At 41.8% G+C, this 14,677-nt stretch overlaps 1 long non-coding RNA gene across 1 annotated transcript in view; it reads left to right on the top strand.

Annotated features, from left to right (window-relative positions):
• Positions 1–14,677, top strand: part of LOC106934690 (uncharacterized) — a 78,460-nt gene that overhangs the window by 15,093 nt on the left and 48,690 nt on the right. Inside the window, exon 3 of the long non-coding RNA XR_001421746.1 lies at positions 6,367–6,449. This is a non-coding gene — a long non-coding RNA (uncharacterized LOC106934690). The remainder of the gene's footprint in view (positions 1–6,366; positions 6,450–14,677) is intronic.

Below are 14,677 nucleotides of genomic sequence, written 5' to 3'. Positions count from 1 at the left end.
GCGGGCCGGATCCGGCCCGCGGGCCGTAGTTTGGGGACCCCTGCTCTAGAGGTTCTTTTTTTCTTTTAGCAGCGACAGGGAAGCTGGTTTGAGTTATTGGAAAGGTGGCTAGCACTTTGTATCGCCTTGTTGCTGCAAATGTGCTATATAAATAAAATTACATTTAATTTTGTAAAAATTAAAGGTAATTCCTTGGAAGAAAACCTGTTCTTACAGGTTACAACTGGAAGGCTTACAGTGCCCATGGAAAGTATTCACTCTCTTGGATGTTTTACCCTTTTTGTTGCTTTTAAAAATTAGTCATGATCAACATTTTTTTCTTTTACAAAAAAGAAACAAAAGTACCTCATTAATGTCAAAGTGAAAATTTATTTTTTTTCTTTACAAAATAATGTCAATGAAATAAAAATATGTAACATAAACTAAGTGGCTACATAAATATTCACCCCCTTCAAGGCAGTTTTTAGTAGATGCACCTTTGGCTCTGATCACAGGAATCTGTGTGGAGAGGCCTTGGTCAGGTGTGCACATCTGGACTCTGCAATTTTCCTTCATTCTTCCTCTCAAAACAGCCCTTTTCAAGTGAAACCACAAATTATTTATGGGATTGAGGTGTGGGCTTTGACTGGGCCACTTGACAAACATCCACATTGCTATCTTCAAATAATTTTAGTTGTAGTTCTCTTGCAGTTCTCCTCTGGGATTTCCCTATGTTTTACCTTCTACCTTTACAAACCTTTCAGAGCCTGCTGCTAAGAAGTATCCTCACAGCATGATGCTGCCACCATTGTACCTCACAGTAGGGATGATGCGTTTGTGATGATGTGCATTGTTTGGGGTGAATACATTGTCTAGGCACTGTAGATCAAAGTGTTATCATTTCGCTAAAAAAGTCCAAAGTCAAGACCTGAATTCATATGAGGATCTGCAAACTCTTGAAAGTTGATGTGGGCAGACACTCTTCATATAACCTCCATAAGAGTTGTAGATATTTGTTGTTTTTTTTTGTTTTGATAAAATGCCTTAAAGTATAACTATATTTTGGTTGTAATGTAACAAAATATTTTAAAGCTTAACATTATTACCTTTGTAAGATCCCATAGGAGTTCACAAACATCAGACAATGCTGTTTCTGCTGTAACCTTTTCCAGCAGCATGGAAACAATGCTCTGCTGTGTTGCTCTCGCCGCTGGATGTTTTATGAGAAGTGAAACAGATGTTCGCTTTTTCGATTGGGTTTGGCAGAAGTGCTCAGGAGACGGCCCTGGAAAAGGACGAGCATTAGGCACCTGATCGGACAGGATCAATGGGAAGCAATTAGACGATAAGTCTGTGACTGTTCGGAGGCCGAGACCTTTTCCAGCAGAGGGGAGGGAGAGTGATCGAGTGAGGGAGATAAACTGTTTAATATCTGAAACCTGAGCACATACCCTCTTCACACGTGTGCCGATGAAGCAGCGTCGTGCAGTATTTATTATGCGCTTGTGATTATGTGCTTTGCCTAACACCTATTGTCATAAAGATGCGCGATTATTATGGGAGCAGGATTTTTTCACAGCAGGGGAAAGAAAGGGGCTGAGTCGACAACAGGTCGGGCCTCCCTTTGTGTCTTCATTTGATCGCTCAGCAAAATTCATATTCATGCTCCCAATGTGCACACAGTGGCACGCTTTATTTCGGTTGCATGTATTAACAAAAAGCCTCACAAAGTCACATTTTGTACTTCTGTAACGCAAACACAAGGCAAAAGGTAACGGAGGAGCTAGGTTCTTCACAGCAGAGGTAGAGACAGCCTCCAGGAGCTGGCGTCTTGTTATTTCTGTAGTATCCCTGGGAAAAAGGTTAAGATCTCACAGCGGGCTGATTATTAGGCTAAACCAGGGTGCACTGTGTTCTGTGTGGGCTGAAAAGACCAGTTCTGACCATTAGCATGCCTCCTGTGCCCCAGGTCGAGACTACAGAAGCAGCTTGAGCATTTTTTCTCTACTTTATGGGTGTAATGATGTCACACAACACCTAACTGCATACTTAATCCAGCCTTTGTGAGGTCATGTTTTGATTTGCCTGTTTATCTGAAAGACATCTCATTTCCAATGGACGTACGCACAACGCAGTGAAGTGCCTTCTCTCCCCTGCTTGAATCCTCTGCTGTTGCTCACATCCGACACTAGATGGCTGTCTGAGCTGCGTGTGCTTCTCAAAGAGAGAGCCTCTTTCTGGTGCTGCTGCAGGCCTCAGAAATGCACATCCTTTTTTGTTAATAATGCTTCAAGACACCTGGGTTATGAATACACAGACATGTCACCCAGCTTCATGTTTTGATGTTTGAATTTGCCAGCCCTTCGTTTGTTTCATGAGGTCTCGAACAATGGATTTAAATACGCTGTCATCAGAGGAAGTTAGCCACAGATGCACACACACGGAGGTGAAAGGGCATCTGAATTTGTTTAAAAATAAACTCTATGCTATGCCATTTTCAATCTATGCCCCACACGTTTAGATGTGTTCTTTTTTTTATTGCTTCAGGTAAACTGACAGGACTGAAAACAAATTTTGATGTGAAAGGCGCCGTTGAACACATTATTTATCATGATCGTTTTAAATTGTGTAATTATTTAAAGTCATCTGCCATTTGTGGCTCGTCTGTATGGGATTTTGTAGAAAGCCTTTTGTAGTTTCATTACGTGTGGTAAGTGCAGCCACACAGAGCACTTGCTTGGATTGAGTTTAAAGACTGTCTTTTTTCGTCCTGGTTCGGAGGCCTTCCATCTCTCTGGCCTGGAGCTTCCAAACCGCACAGCCGGCCAGTTCGCGGTGGCCCTTTTATTATGATGTCAGCACTTTGCTTAAAAGAGCATTCAATATCTCCAGGATGACCATCACAGGAACATCAGTGGGATAGCACACAGGCAAGAACCAGATGGCCATTCCTCATTGCCGGTCGTTTACTTTTTTTTTTTTCCTTTCCGCTCATTGATTTATTGGAAGCTGACAGAGTAATTGAATTTAGTAGCAGTGATTATCACAGCTGAACAGGTTGCCTTGTTTTTTTTCCAGCATCTGTTTGCAGTGGTTCACTTTGTAAAGGAGTTTTGTGGCTATAAGATATTAGCTGTTAGATAGACAGATAGATTCTATAACTTAAAATCAGAAGGTCAATCATTATTCTCATCATCCTACAGTTTAAAAAACTGAAAAAACTAAAAGGCTGATATGATCATGAGTGGTATAATTTAAAATGTCAAAGTTACGAACTGTCATAAGACTAATGTTTTGAGAGAATAAAAGTTTCTGTTTGCATCTAGCTTTAGTTTAGAGACATGGCTGATGCTAACGTTAAACTTGCTGTAAAATGCTTATTAGCCCTCAAGTATCATAGATGTGGTTTTAAAAGAAAAGGTCAGCTTTAATAGAATAGTTTTTAAAAGTTTATTACCATTTCTGTAATATTTCAAGCCCTGATTCTACTAGTGTGCTATAAATAAATAAAGTTAGAAAACCAGTGGGATTCTGTAGTTGTGTTGCTAACTACAAGCTCATAACCATGTATGTTCCCTTATATTATTACATTCAAATAGAGAACATACTCTGAAATGTGTATTTTATGTCTCTTTGTGTTCATCTTGTCCAAGAAGATACAAATGATCAAACGCGCTAATAAATAATGGAATTCCAACTTAATAGGGTGCTGCTGCTGTTTCAAACAACAAAGGACATCTGAATTCTCGGTGCAGTATATTTCTATTAGGTGCTCATCTACATAGACAAAAACAGGTGAAAAGAAATTGAAGATGAAAACCAGACAAGAACCTTATTTTTCCTCTGCATATTTCTATTGTAACTGTGCAACTTGCTACTGCAATGATATATTTTGTTTTATTGCAGAGGGACAAAAACTGGCTCTACATTGATGCATGCACACATAAGTTTTAATTTGCGAAGTTCATTGTATATTTTCTGATTTCTCTTTAGATCCCCAAAATAAAAACAAACAAAAAAAAATCTGCAAAGACAGAAACCAAACAAATCCTGTAAATTCAACTTAATAAGGAAGCAATTGAGTGAAGGAGATCTTAACAAGTCATAATCTAAAGATTTCACAGTGGACAGATATAACTGTGTACCAGAGGTCTTGCATGCAGGCTCTTCACAAGAGCTGGAGGCCAAAAACATCTGATGCATTCAACTGGTGTTGGTTTGTTTTCTGACACACAAACCCAGGATTGTACTAAATTTTTTTTTTGGCTCTAGTGGCCTTTATTTGATAGTTAATTGACAGGAAAGTAGGTAATGAGAGAAGGGGGAAGACATGCAGCAAAGGTTGCCAAGGCTGGGAATTGAACCTGCGACAGCTGCGTCAAGGACTAAGGCCTCCATATGTGGGTGGTGCTTAACCCCTGCGCCACCACAGCATTTGACTAAATTTGCGAGACACGAAAAAGAATCAGTTCTGAGAACACATCCCTCACCAACCTCCATCTATTTGCAGTATCTCTGGCTCCATAATTCATGCAAAATGAAATGAAAACCTTCTTAGCAATATGTAGATTTCCTTATGCAAAACAGCATCACCTATGGTGCACCGACCGCAGCTAATGCCTTTGATCAGCCTCTCTGACATTCTCTAACTACTGAGAAGAAAAGAACTTAAAAATTGTAAAGGCTCTTAATTGAAGTGAACATAAAAGAAGATACATGGTGTTAATTGGTATACGCTAAGAATAATCTAGACCTTGGAGACCACTGTCCCTTACCGCTCCCCACCCCTCACCACAACTCTGCCAAAGTGTCAGGATTTACATCTTTAATTCAAGATTTCCCCACATTAATTACCTCGCAGGCAGAGAAGTGCGAATCACTTCATTTTAAAGTATAATAAACATCCAAATAGCCCCCTCCCTGCTCGTCCATGAATATAAATTTTGATTAGAGTGCAAAAACACTCTTCTACTTCTTTAAGGGGAGATGAATGTGGGCTGGGAAGATTTTTATTTTGTTAGTTATAGCCTAACTTGAGTCTTTAACCAAAAAATTTTTTACAAATGTGAGAGCAAAGAGAGAGAGAATGATACAAGTAGGCAGGAAAATATATTGTGTTTTTAAATTTTGCAGCAAATTTTAATATCGTGTGCAGGCAAGTGAAGAAATTTTCCAATATGACCTTTGATTATGAGAAGAATACAGCGGCCTCTCTTTTCCTGCTCAACATGCTGAATGGGACAAACTGAGTGGCAGGATGGAAGTGGGAGGATCCACAGTGACACATATACATACAGACTAGCGCAGGAACACACACACACACACACACACACACACACACACACACACACACACACACACACACAAATGCTGACAGACAAATGACCCTCTGATGGAAAGTGAAGCACTTTGAAGTCCTTAAATGCAGCACAAACACACCTCACACTGTAGTATTATAGTGCCTGCACTCATCTGCTTTTGTTTGCTTGAGTTAAATTTTTTTATCTTGTGAATAGGTTCATGAGAGGATGTTTTTTTGGGGGGATAAATAATAAACATCTGTTATGATTTATTGAAACTTTTTGAAAAGCATCCCAGAGTGGCTTGAAATTTATTGAGTTTATTAAGCCACAACAAGCAATTTATGTAAACACAGTTCAAACGAGTACAGCTCCTGTACACCTTACAGTCTTTGCTCTTTTTTTTTTTTTTTGAAGCGATTTATTTTGGGAATTTGTTTTAATTTATTGGCTCAAAGTGCACGGCGCTCTGTGTAAAAACTGAATTGATACAGAAACCTGCAGGGACACATTAATTAAAATAGCAATCTAATTAGCATTCCGCTGTGACCTAAAAGTTGAATATTATTAGAGCTGTAACCCTCAGCTGCGATAGGGGGAAAAAAAAGAAAGGAGAGAAAAAAAAAGCTTACATGACGGTGAAATTGAAATTCAAAGAGCTGCAGACAATGTACACACAGATCAAAAGAATAAACGGGGAGAAAATAACACACCAAGAAGTTTTACATTTCCTCATGAGGGGGAAAAGCAGCAGGCTGGTGCGATCCTGCACCCACATAAAACACCCACAGTCAGTTTTAAGTAGCAGGGTAGTTTAATCTGCAGCGTGGATGAAAATACTGACTGTGACTCAACACTGAAGCTATTCTGGAGACTAAATGTACTGTTTTTTCTGCCTATTGAAGTTTAAAGTAAGGGCTTAAACAATGTTTACAATTAGGGTAACTTGTGCTTAAAAAGCAAAGATTTAGAGGTTTACATGAGCCACTGAACTCTAACTAAACTTGTTTAAATAGAGTTATTATTCCGCCATGTTAGTGTCTTCTAACATGGCGGATGTCAACATGTTGACATTGTCTTCTTTCAGAGACAATGTCAACAGGAAGTCTATGTAGGTGAAACATCTGTCAGGACAGGATCTCTTCCAATTCTTTGGAGGAGTGGAATCAGGTGAGTCATCTTGCAGACGCCATCTTGTTTCTCTACGATAGTGGCGGCGGTGGTAGGTGGTTCAATCCCCACTTCGTCTGCCTCCGTCATCGTATCCAAGGGCAAGACACTTCACCTCCTGGTGGGGGTCAGAGGTGAATCTGTGCATGAATGGGTGAATGTCTGAATGTTGCATGAAGCACTTTGGTTTGTTTTTTGAAATTCTCCAGCTTCTCTTCAAGCTCTAAATGACACAACAGGGCAATGTTCCAAACAGCCTAAATAAAATAGATAAAAGAAGCAAACCTCATTGAATGTTGTCCAGACCTGACCTCAACTCTGTTGAATATGTATCAGTTATACCTACATGCACAGTCTGCACCAGGAAACCAACCAATAAGCATGACTATTTGTGATGAAAAGAGAGTTTAAAAAAAAAAAAAAACTATTCAGTGTCATAGCATGTTACATATAAGATGTGTCCACAAACACTTGAACAGGTGCTTATTTTTTGAAGAAAAAACCCTCAAAAGCATTTCTGCAAAAAGTAATTGACAATCTTGTCACTGTTCACCATTTACTCAAATGGTTCTACCTGCAAAGCTCTAAAAAAACGAGACCCTTTCTCATTGGGTGCAATTCAACACCCACCCCCTCTCAGTCATATTAAAGTATAGATGTCTTCAAACCTCTGATCTACAGGAAGCAGATCAGAGGTTTCCATTGCTCTGCCGGTTGACACCACACTTGAGGCTGACATGTTTCATCATCACCAACTGAGTTGCTACCCTAAGCGTCAGGAGAACCCATATCAACTACCATGACTTGCTCCTTAAGCCCTGCACAGGTCACGGCAATCAAAACAGTCTTCACAGGGGTCAGCGCACGCCACTCGGCTCAGCGTTACCTCTGCTTAACCTTGAGGGCTGTATATGTTTCCTCTGCATCCCTTCTGGGAGGCTTTCATACGTAGCCTTGCCTCGCGCTGTCCGAGCCGCCCGTTTTCCTCGTTGAGGGCCTCCAACGCTCCTCCTGCAGCTCTACAAGCGGCCGTGTCCCTGCAGTGGGCCGACATGCCAGCCGGCAAGCGATAATTATTCATTAGTATTCATTAGTGTGAGGTGCTGGCCGGCGCGGGGCTCATGTTGAATCAGTGTTCTGACGAGGCCTCGGCCCGGCGTGGGTCAGTGAGGAGCCAGTAATTAGGCCCACCAGTCAGGAGGCATTTTCCTGCGCACAACACGTGAGCTTTGAGAGAGACAGAGAGAGAGAGAAAGAGAGACGGCAAAACCACTGGGAGAGAAGCTGCAGGAGGAGAGAGATAAAGAAAGGAGGCTTGAAGGAGAGAGTCGATTTTCAGAAGAAAGCAAACCTTGGCCTCTTTGCTTTTGCAGCCGAGGTTGCGACCTTTCTCCGTCAGTCACTCCATCAGCAGTAGAAACATGAAATAACCTTGGCCACGCTTTGTTATTCTTGTCCACCTTCCTTACTTTCCTTTGAAGTTTATTTTTCTTTTCATCACCTTTTTCTCAGTCTTCACCCATCCTACAAAAACAGCTACTTGTGTACTTCTTTATAGTGCCATTCAAAAGCATTGATGCTCAATGAACAGTTCACAATTAGTCACAATAAAATGAGAAACTTTAATGTGTTCTGTCAACAAATTCTCCCACATAAGCTGTGGAATATAATAGTCCCTTCAGAGTTACTATGGATCTCCTGAATTTGCTCTTTTCAGGTTTGAGTCAAACACTTTTCCATTTCCTAGTTATGATTTCACATTAATGTTCTCTAACAAACCTCTTGTTCACAGAGCAACTGGATTTACATTGAGATTAAATCACACTCCATTTAGTAATTGGGCAATTTGTGCAGGCAATTAGTTGCATTAAATTTTATTTGGGATTTTCAGGGTAAAGAGGTTTGAAGACAAATTAATTCTGTGCATTTTTACATTTTTTTATTTAAAATTATATATTGTTTTCCTTTTCATGTTTACTTGAAGGTTTAAGACCGTGCTTAAGACAAAATGTCATTAAAGTCTATTAAAGTTTCTTGTTGTGACGTGACAAAGTGTGAAGTTCAATAAGCACTTTTCTCAGGCTCTGAATGTATTACCTTCTGCTGCTGCAGTCTGCTTATTAATGGATCTTTGCATGTCACGCGGTCGATAAACGGCAGCACTTATCACTTACAGAAATAATTGCATAACGCTAACATGACAAAGTGCTCGCCTCCCAGGAATCCTGTTTGTATTATAAATGCGAGCGAGGCCTAACCGAATTAATCTAATCAGAAGATAATTACAGTGGCTGTAGCAAAGCTGGACTGATTCATCAAACTGCTTCTCTCACCCCCCGAGCTATTAAAGCAGGAGATTACAAACCTGAGTTAAAGGCATCCACGGCTTTCAAAGCTGACCGCGCCAAAGCTGTCAGGATGCATCTGACAGAGCTCAGACTCTGACTGACAACAATTGAGAAAACAACGGGTCAAGTGTGGAGCTGCTGTGAGACGGGAGCCGAGACGGTGCAAGGCCTCCGGATCCAAATCCCTGTAGGGGCGAAAGCTTATCCTGTCAACAAATAATGTGATGTCAGTTTAACCTTGAGTAGAACAAACAAACAAACAAACACAAAAATGCTGACAGCCACTGCTTTCTGTTTCGTTGTGGGTAGGGAAAGATCTGGTCAACAGATTCTCGTTCTACACTATTCGCTTCGTACAGAGGGTCTTGGCTCTGTTGAGAAACAATCGCTTCCTGGAGGTGTTGAAGTTTTAAATTTGGCCCGATGGCTAACGTTTACCCATGGTGTATGTAATGTGCCAGTTTGACGGCAAGAAACTTGGCCATCCTCCTCTGTGAAGAGAGAAGTGCCGATCCGAACAAGGAGGTAGTTAATGTTAATTCAATATTTGGAAACATGGCTAACATGGACTGAACGGCTTTGTTCACTTTGTTAACTTTTCGGCAAGATAAAAGAACTTAAGTAAATAATATTGATGAAAAAACACTAGTTCCACTGGCAGATTATTTCACTCATAAAAAGACATTTTTCCCATGTTATAAATGAAATATTACGGATTACTGACTTAATACAAACTCCTATATCTTGCTGAAAAGTCACTTGCAATGTTGATTTTGTCTTAATTCAAGTGTGCTAAGATATTTAGTCTAGAAATTATACCAGAAATACTTAAGATAGTATTTCTGTTGTAAGATTTTGTGCTTTTACAATGTAGGGGAAGAGGGCGTACCCTCCTACAGCGGCGCTGTATCCTGACATAATTTCAGATTAGACAAACTACTGCGACAAAAAGCGAACCAGGGGACACCCTCCTTTTGGTAAACACCCCCTTCCTCTTCGTCTTCATCCCCACCACCCCGCCTATTTTCTTCTTTCCCCTCGGGTTCAGGCGTACACTTATTCCCCTCCTTCAGATTTATGGCTCTGGCATATAGGTGCACTTGACAGCTATCAGATTGGCATTGCAGAGGAGGGAGATCCCAAAGTGAGATGGGGTTAGCTGGGTATATCTATCAGGGCTCTGTCCAGGAGGAGGAAGAGGATGAAGAAGAGTGCGTGTATGCATGTGTGTGTGAGTGAGTGAGTGAGGGGGGGGGAGAAGAAGCCAGGGGGAGAGCAGAAGAAGAGGGGAGAGGAGAGAGAGGGAGAGAGAGGGGCTCGGTGGGGCCCCGCTGAGCACATAAGCTTCCATGCTGAGCACAGCTCTGGCTAGCTGACAGTTGTGCTCAGCCTTCACTGTAATAATGAATAAAAGGAAACTCCCTGCAGATTACACATCTTCCGTGTTTTGACATTGACCTTAATACATAATTTAACCACAAAGCCTGAAGAGTGTGTAACGAGATAAGAGAGGACCAGAGGATAGGAAAAAAAAAAAAACACACAGATGCAGGGGCCTAAAACATACAGGCCAAAACAACAAAAACACCTCTTCTGTTATGGCTTTAATATAACCCAACCTGCAAGGACTAGTGGAGTCTTTACTAAATAGAAGGAGGAAAATTGAGGAAATATCTTTGTGCCAGAAAATCTGCTAAATGGGTGGCAGCAGAAGAGGAAAATTACACGTTTGTGTGTTTGAAAATGCCGTGACTTTTCCAGCTTATCGAATTCCCAATGGGAGGAGTAGGTGGTGCTGTTAAACCTCAATAGAATAGTAATGTGCCATCCGGCGTGGATATGTGTGTGTGTGTGTGTGTCAGTCAGCCCCTGTTTGTATGCCTCCCATACAGTGTGTGCAGCTCTGCACCGACTGAGTGTGATATCTGAAAGGGGCATTTGTCTCTGTCAGTGTCACTTCACAGTGTGTGTGTGTGTGTGTGTGTGGCTTTTTTTTTTTTCAAGGCGTTTGAGCATCATGATGCCTTGAGTGACTGTTTACAGCAGTATTTGCTGAGCCAGCACTCTCTCCTCCCAGGGTTATGTCACTCCAGCTGGGGTCACCGTGTCATCCAGACTGCCAAGAAGTGTGATGTTTAGCCAGATTCCCCAGGGAGGAAAGTACCAGACTCAGACAAGTTCCAGGCAAATATCTCAAATGTAAGCTTAAGAAACGCTGAAAATAATCTTTTAACTAAAGTATTTGGATTCTATTTTGCTATAATGTGATTTTATTTGTATCTTTGTATCACATTACAACCGTAAAGTTCAATGGAACAGTTTTAAACCGTTTTTATTAAAAGTGGATGCATTTTTAGTCATTTTGCTGTAAAATTCCCTTCAGAAGTCACCAAATCAGTTAGCATAGTCCACCTGGGTGTAATCTGATTAAAGTATATTCGTCGACAAAGATAATGAGGTCAGGGATAAATTTATGGACTAACTTTAGGTTAAATAGAGGTTATTAAAAATAATACTTAAAACTTTAGAAATCTTGAATTAGAATTGGAAAGATTACCGCTGTAGGCTGTCTATGAGCAGTAATTGGAGAAGCTCAACGTAACTCTAGTGGAACAATCCATTAGCACCAGTTGGCATTAACTAGTGCTAACTAGTTAATACCACTAGTTGGCACTAGTTAATGCCACTAGTTAACACTTTGTGGAGTGCTGGAGTTAGTCCAGCACTCCACAAATCTTACCTTTATGTAAGAGCTGCAAGAAGAATGTGTAAGAATAAATTTTAAAGTGTGCCGCAATCCATATGGACACTAAAAACGTACGTAAGAAGATTTAATGATGATTTAACCTTTTGCCCTACTGCCTTGAATACACCACTGCTAGTGTGAAACATGGTAGTGACGGCATCATGCTGTGGGACGCTTTTGCTTCAGCGCAGCAGATCAATGCCTCTCTGCAGCATTGATCTGCTAAATCAAATAAAATTAAATGCTTCTGGATATGTCATTATCATAATTTTAAAAATTGACAGGGAAAAATAGATTAAGACTGTAATTTTTCAAATCAGTCAGTCAAAATGACAGACAACACGTTTCTACAAAGCATTGACACTTCAAGGCCTGAAGATAAATTCATGCCACACTTTTCAGATTTGTATCTGCAAAGAAAAATTTAAAGCGAGTGTCCACTTCCTTCTACTCAACAATCTGCTGGTGTAGCATGTAAAATCCCAGCAATCTTAAAAAAAAGACTAGTTTTTTTCATTGCCCTGTACATTGTGATTGCCAGTACGATTCCTGCATTAACAATCCTTGCTGCCTAATTAAGGAGATGATTACATTACCGGTGCTCTGAAACACAGATGAAGATATTAAATATGAATTAGAGAGGCCGTATATGCCTTCCTCCTCTCTTCGCTCTCCCTCATCCTCTTTAACTCCTTTCAAACCCTTTCGTCTTCAGGCTCCACAAAGACAGACTGTTCTGTAATTGAAGCGCCATGTCAGAGTCGCCTTCCTGTCCGCATGCAGCCCTCTGATTTGCTCCGCTTCTCATTAGTGTCATAATTACCTCCGGTTGAAAAGCGAGGGGCTCGAACGAGCTCCTTGTCTGAGTGCTAAGGTGAAAGTGCCGGCCCGTGGCGCTCTCAGTTGGAGGAGGTTGAGACTGACCTCCAAGCCAGCAGGGGGCAGTGGATAAGTTCAGAACCAGGCCTGCGTGCTGTCCACAGCTGCGCTCATAGGCTCTATTTAACGGCTACATGCTGCTTTCTGTGGTAACAAGCAGCGGTAAAGGGAGACTAATTGGTTAATAAATGAAACATGAAAAACTCCCGGCTGGAGTAAGAGTAGCTTCTCCGACTGCCATCTTTTTTTTCTTCTTCTTTTTTTAATTTTCTGTCTCTTTCGTTATTCCTTTTTCTTTCTAAACGTGCTTCCTTTTCTTTAATTTTGTCTCCATAAGACTCACAAACCTGACAGTGTGTCTCCAGGCCTTGGCTGAAGCCTTCAAAACTCAAAGAGCTCTTGAGGGGATTTACTTGGCTGCATCACCGTCCTGAACGGGCTCCAAAGCGGTCCAGCTGGGTTGCACATCTAGTAAATTGTTGTAAGTGTATCTGAGCGTGTGGAGTGGTGCCATCATGGCTCAGCTACCAGCGCAGAGCCGCTGCTATGACTGCGATGGCACTAGCACTTTGGTGCCTTGCCATCAGGCTATCCTCCAAGGACGGTGTCAAGACAGAGCAAGTCTCTGGATCTGGATGCCTGAGAGTGTGCAGGATGATGCAGGGCGGTGCTTTACTTCTGCAGCAGTAATCTAATGAGCCTGTAAACACACTCATTTGACATCATTAATTGGAGGGAGATCAGAGACCCAAAGGGGGGTGCGTGTGTGTGTGTGAATGTGTTTGCGTGTGCATGTGTGGGGTAGCAGTTGGAGGGTTCTCCCATCAGAGAGGGTTCTCCCATGATCAAAGATTTAGAGTGTGAAATCCCTGATTATGCGACAGAAAGACACATTAGAGGCTGTTTTCTGCCATGCTGGGAGTGTTTGGTCAGTGCCAGCAGCAGACCTTGATTTCAGCTATCAAAAACCAGACACAAAGGGCAGCCCTCTGTTTAGTCCTTTTATTTATTTTTTTAAACAATAAGTACAGACATCGCAGTTGAAGGACGGGGAGTTTCACTCGGACCGGGTTGCTGATTCCTGAAATTTCGCCTCAGCGGTAAACACGTGGAGCTGTATTTTGACACTTGGTGACAAAAGTTTCAGTTTGCATTTTCAACAAAGTTTTAAGTCCTCCACATTACCGTCACAGAGTGTTATTCATTAGCCCTAATTGTGCTGCCATACTGTTTCAATCACATTTGTCAGCTAGATCTAAGCTGGAGGAAACAGAGGTGTAGCGCTCCAGTTGCTTGCTCCTTTGCTGTGACTGTAGCCCAGTCCAGTCCTTAATGATCTGCCTACCACCCGCACAATGGCCCGCACCGCTGTTCGCTTTCATTTACCAGTGTGCCAGTCTCTGAATTCCCCTCATCAGCCCTTTGTTCATCTCTGTTTCATGTGTTTTTTTCTTTCTTTTTTTTTTTTGGAAAGGGGGGCTGATTTGAACGATGCATCTCTGTATGGGATACTTTTGAGTGAGTAGTTTAGAGAGACAGGGAGAGCAAGAATTTTCTCGACTGCAATGCATTATGAAGATTTCACTTTCCGCCTTTGATTCTGCACTGACAGTTATCCTTCAGCCCTCCTTTAAAGTCCCACTTTCAATCCCTAATGGCTGTCATGTCGCTGCACTCTCTGGACTCTTACTCAAAGTGTCATTGGCATAATGGTCGGCAGCCGTTGGCCTCTTTTGATCATCCATGCTGTGTGCGAGAGCAACCGGGGCTGAAGCAGTGAGGTGCATGAGGTGTGCATGTGTGCGCACTGCTTGCGCCTTTGCTTGGCTGCCACTCCCAGGCAGAGCTCCACGACCGGAAATCTAAAATTCACTTTCAAATAGTTTTTCTCCTGTTCTTGGAGCCTAATAGCCAAGCAGTCGTGTGTGTGTGTGTGTGTGTGTGTGTGTGTGTACTCATTAAAGCAATGGGGCAGCTTTCTACTATGTCAGCATCTCAGGCTCTCCCCAGTTTGGTTCTCCCTCAATGGTTGTGAACTCTCCAACAAAGAGACAAAAAGCTACAAGGCAGTCAGAAAGACCGGGAGTGAGTGTAAAATCTGTTCTGTTTGTGTACGACAAAGGAATACACCAGAGACCTTGGACCAAACTCAGCTTAAGTTGAAATACCTCAGCCTACCTTCACGCGGCTCCAGACGAGTTTATTTGGGGGGCGGGTGGGGGGGGGGGGTTGGGGTTTTTTTACGATGTCGTGTA

The sequence above is a fragment of the Poecilia latipinna genome, unplaced genomic scaffold (genome assembly GCF_001443285.1).
Source record: "Poecilia latipinna isolate Pla-1442-1.1 unplaced genomic scaffold, P_latipinna-1.0 Scaffold1844, whole genome shotgun sequence".
Lineage (NCBI taxonomy): Eukaryota > Metazoa > Chordata > Actinopteri > Cyprinodontiformes > Poeciliidae > Poecilia > Poecilia latipinna.
The sequence above is the reverse complement of the archived record's forward strand: the minus strand, read 5'-3'. Positions and strand labels throughout refer to the sequence as shown.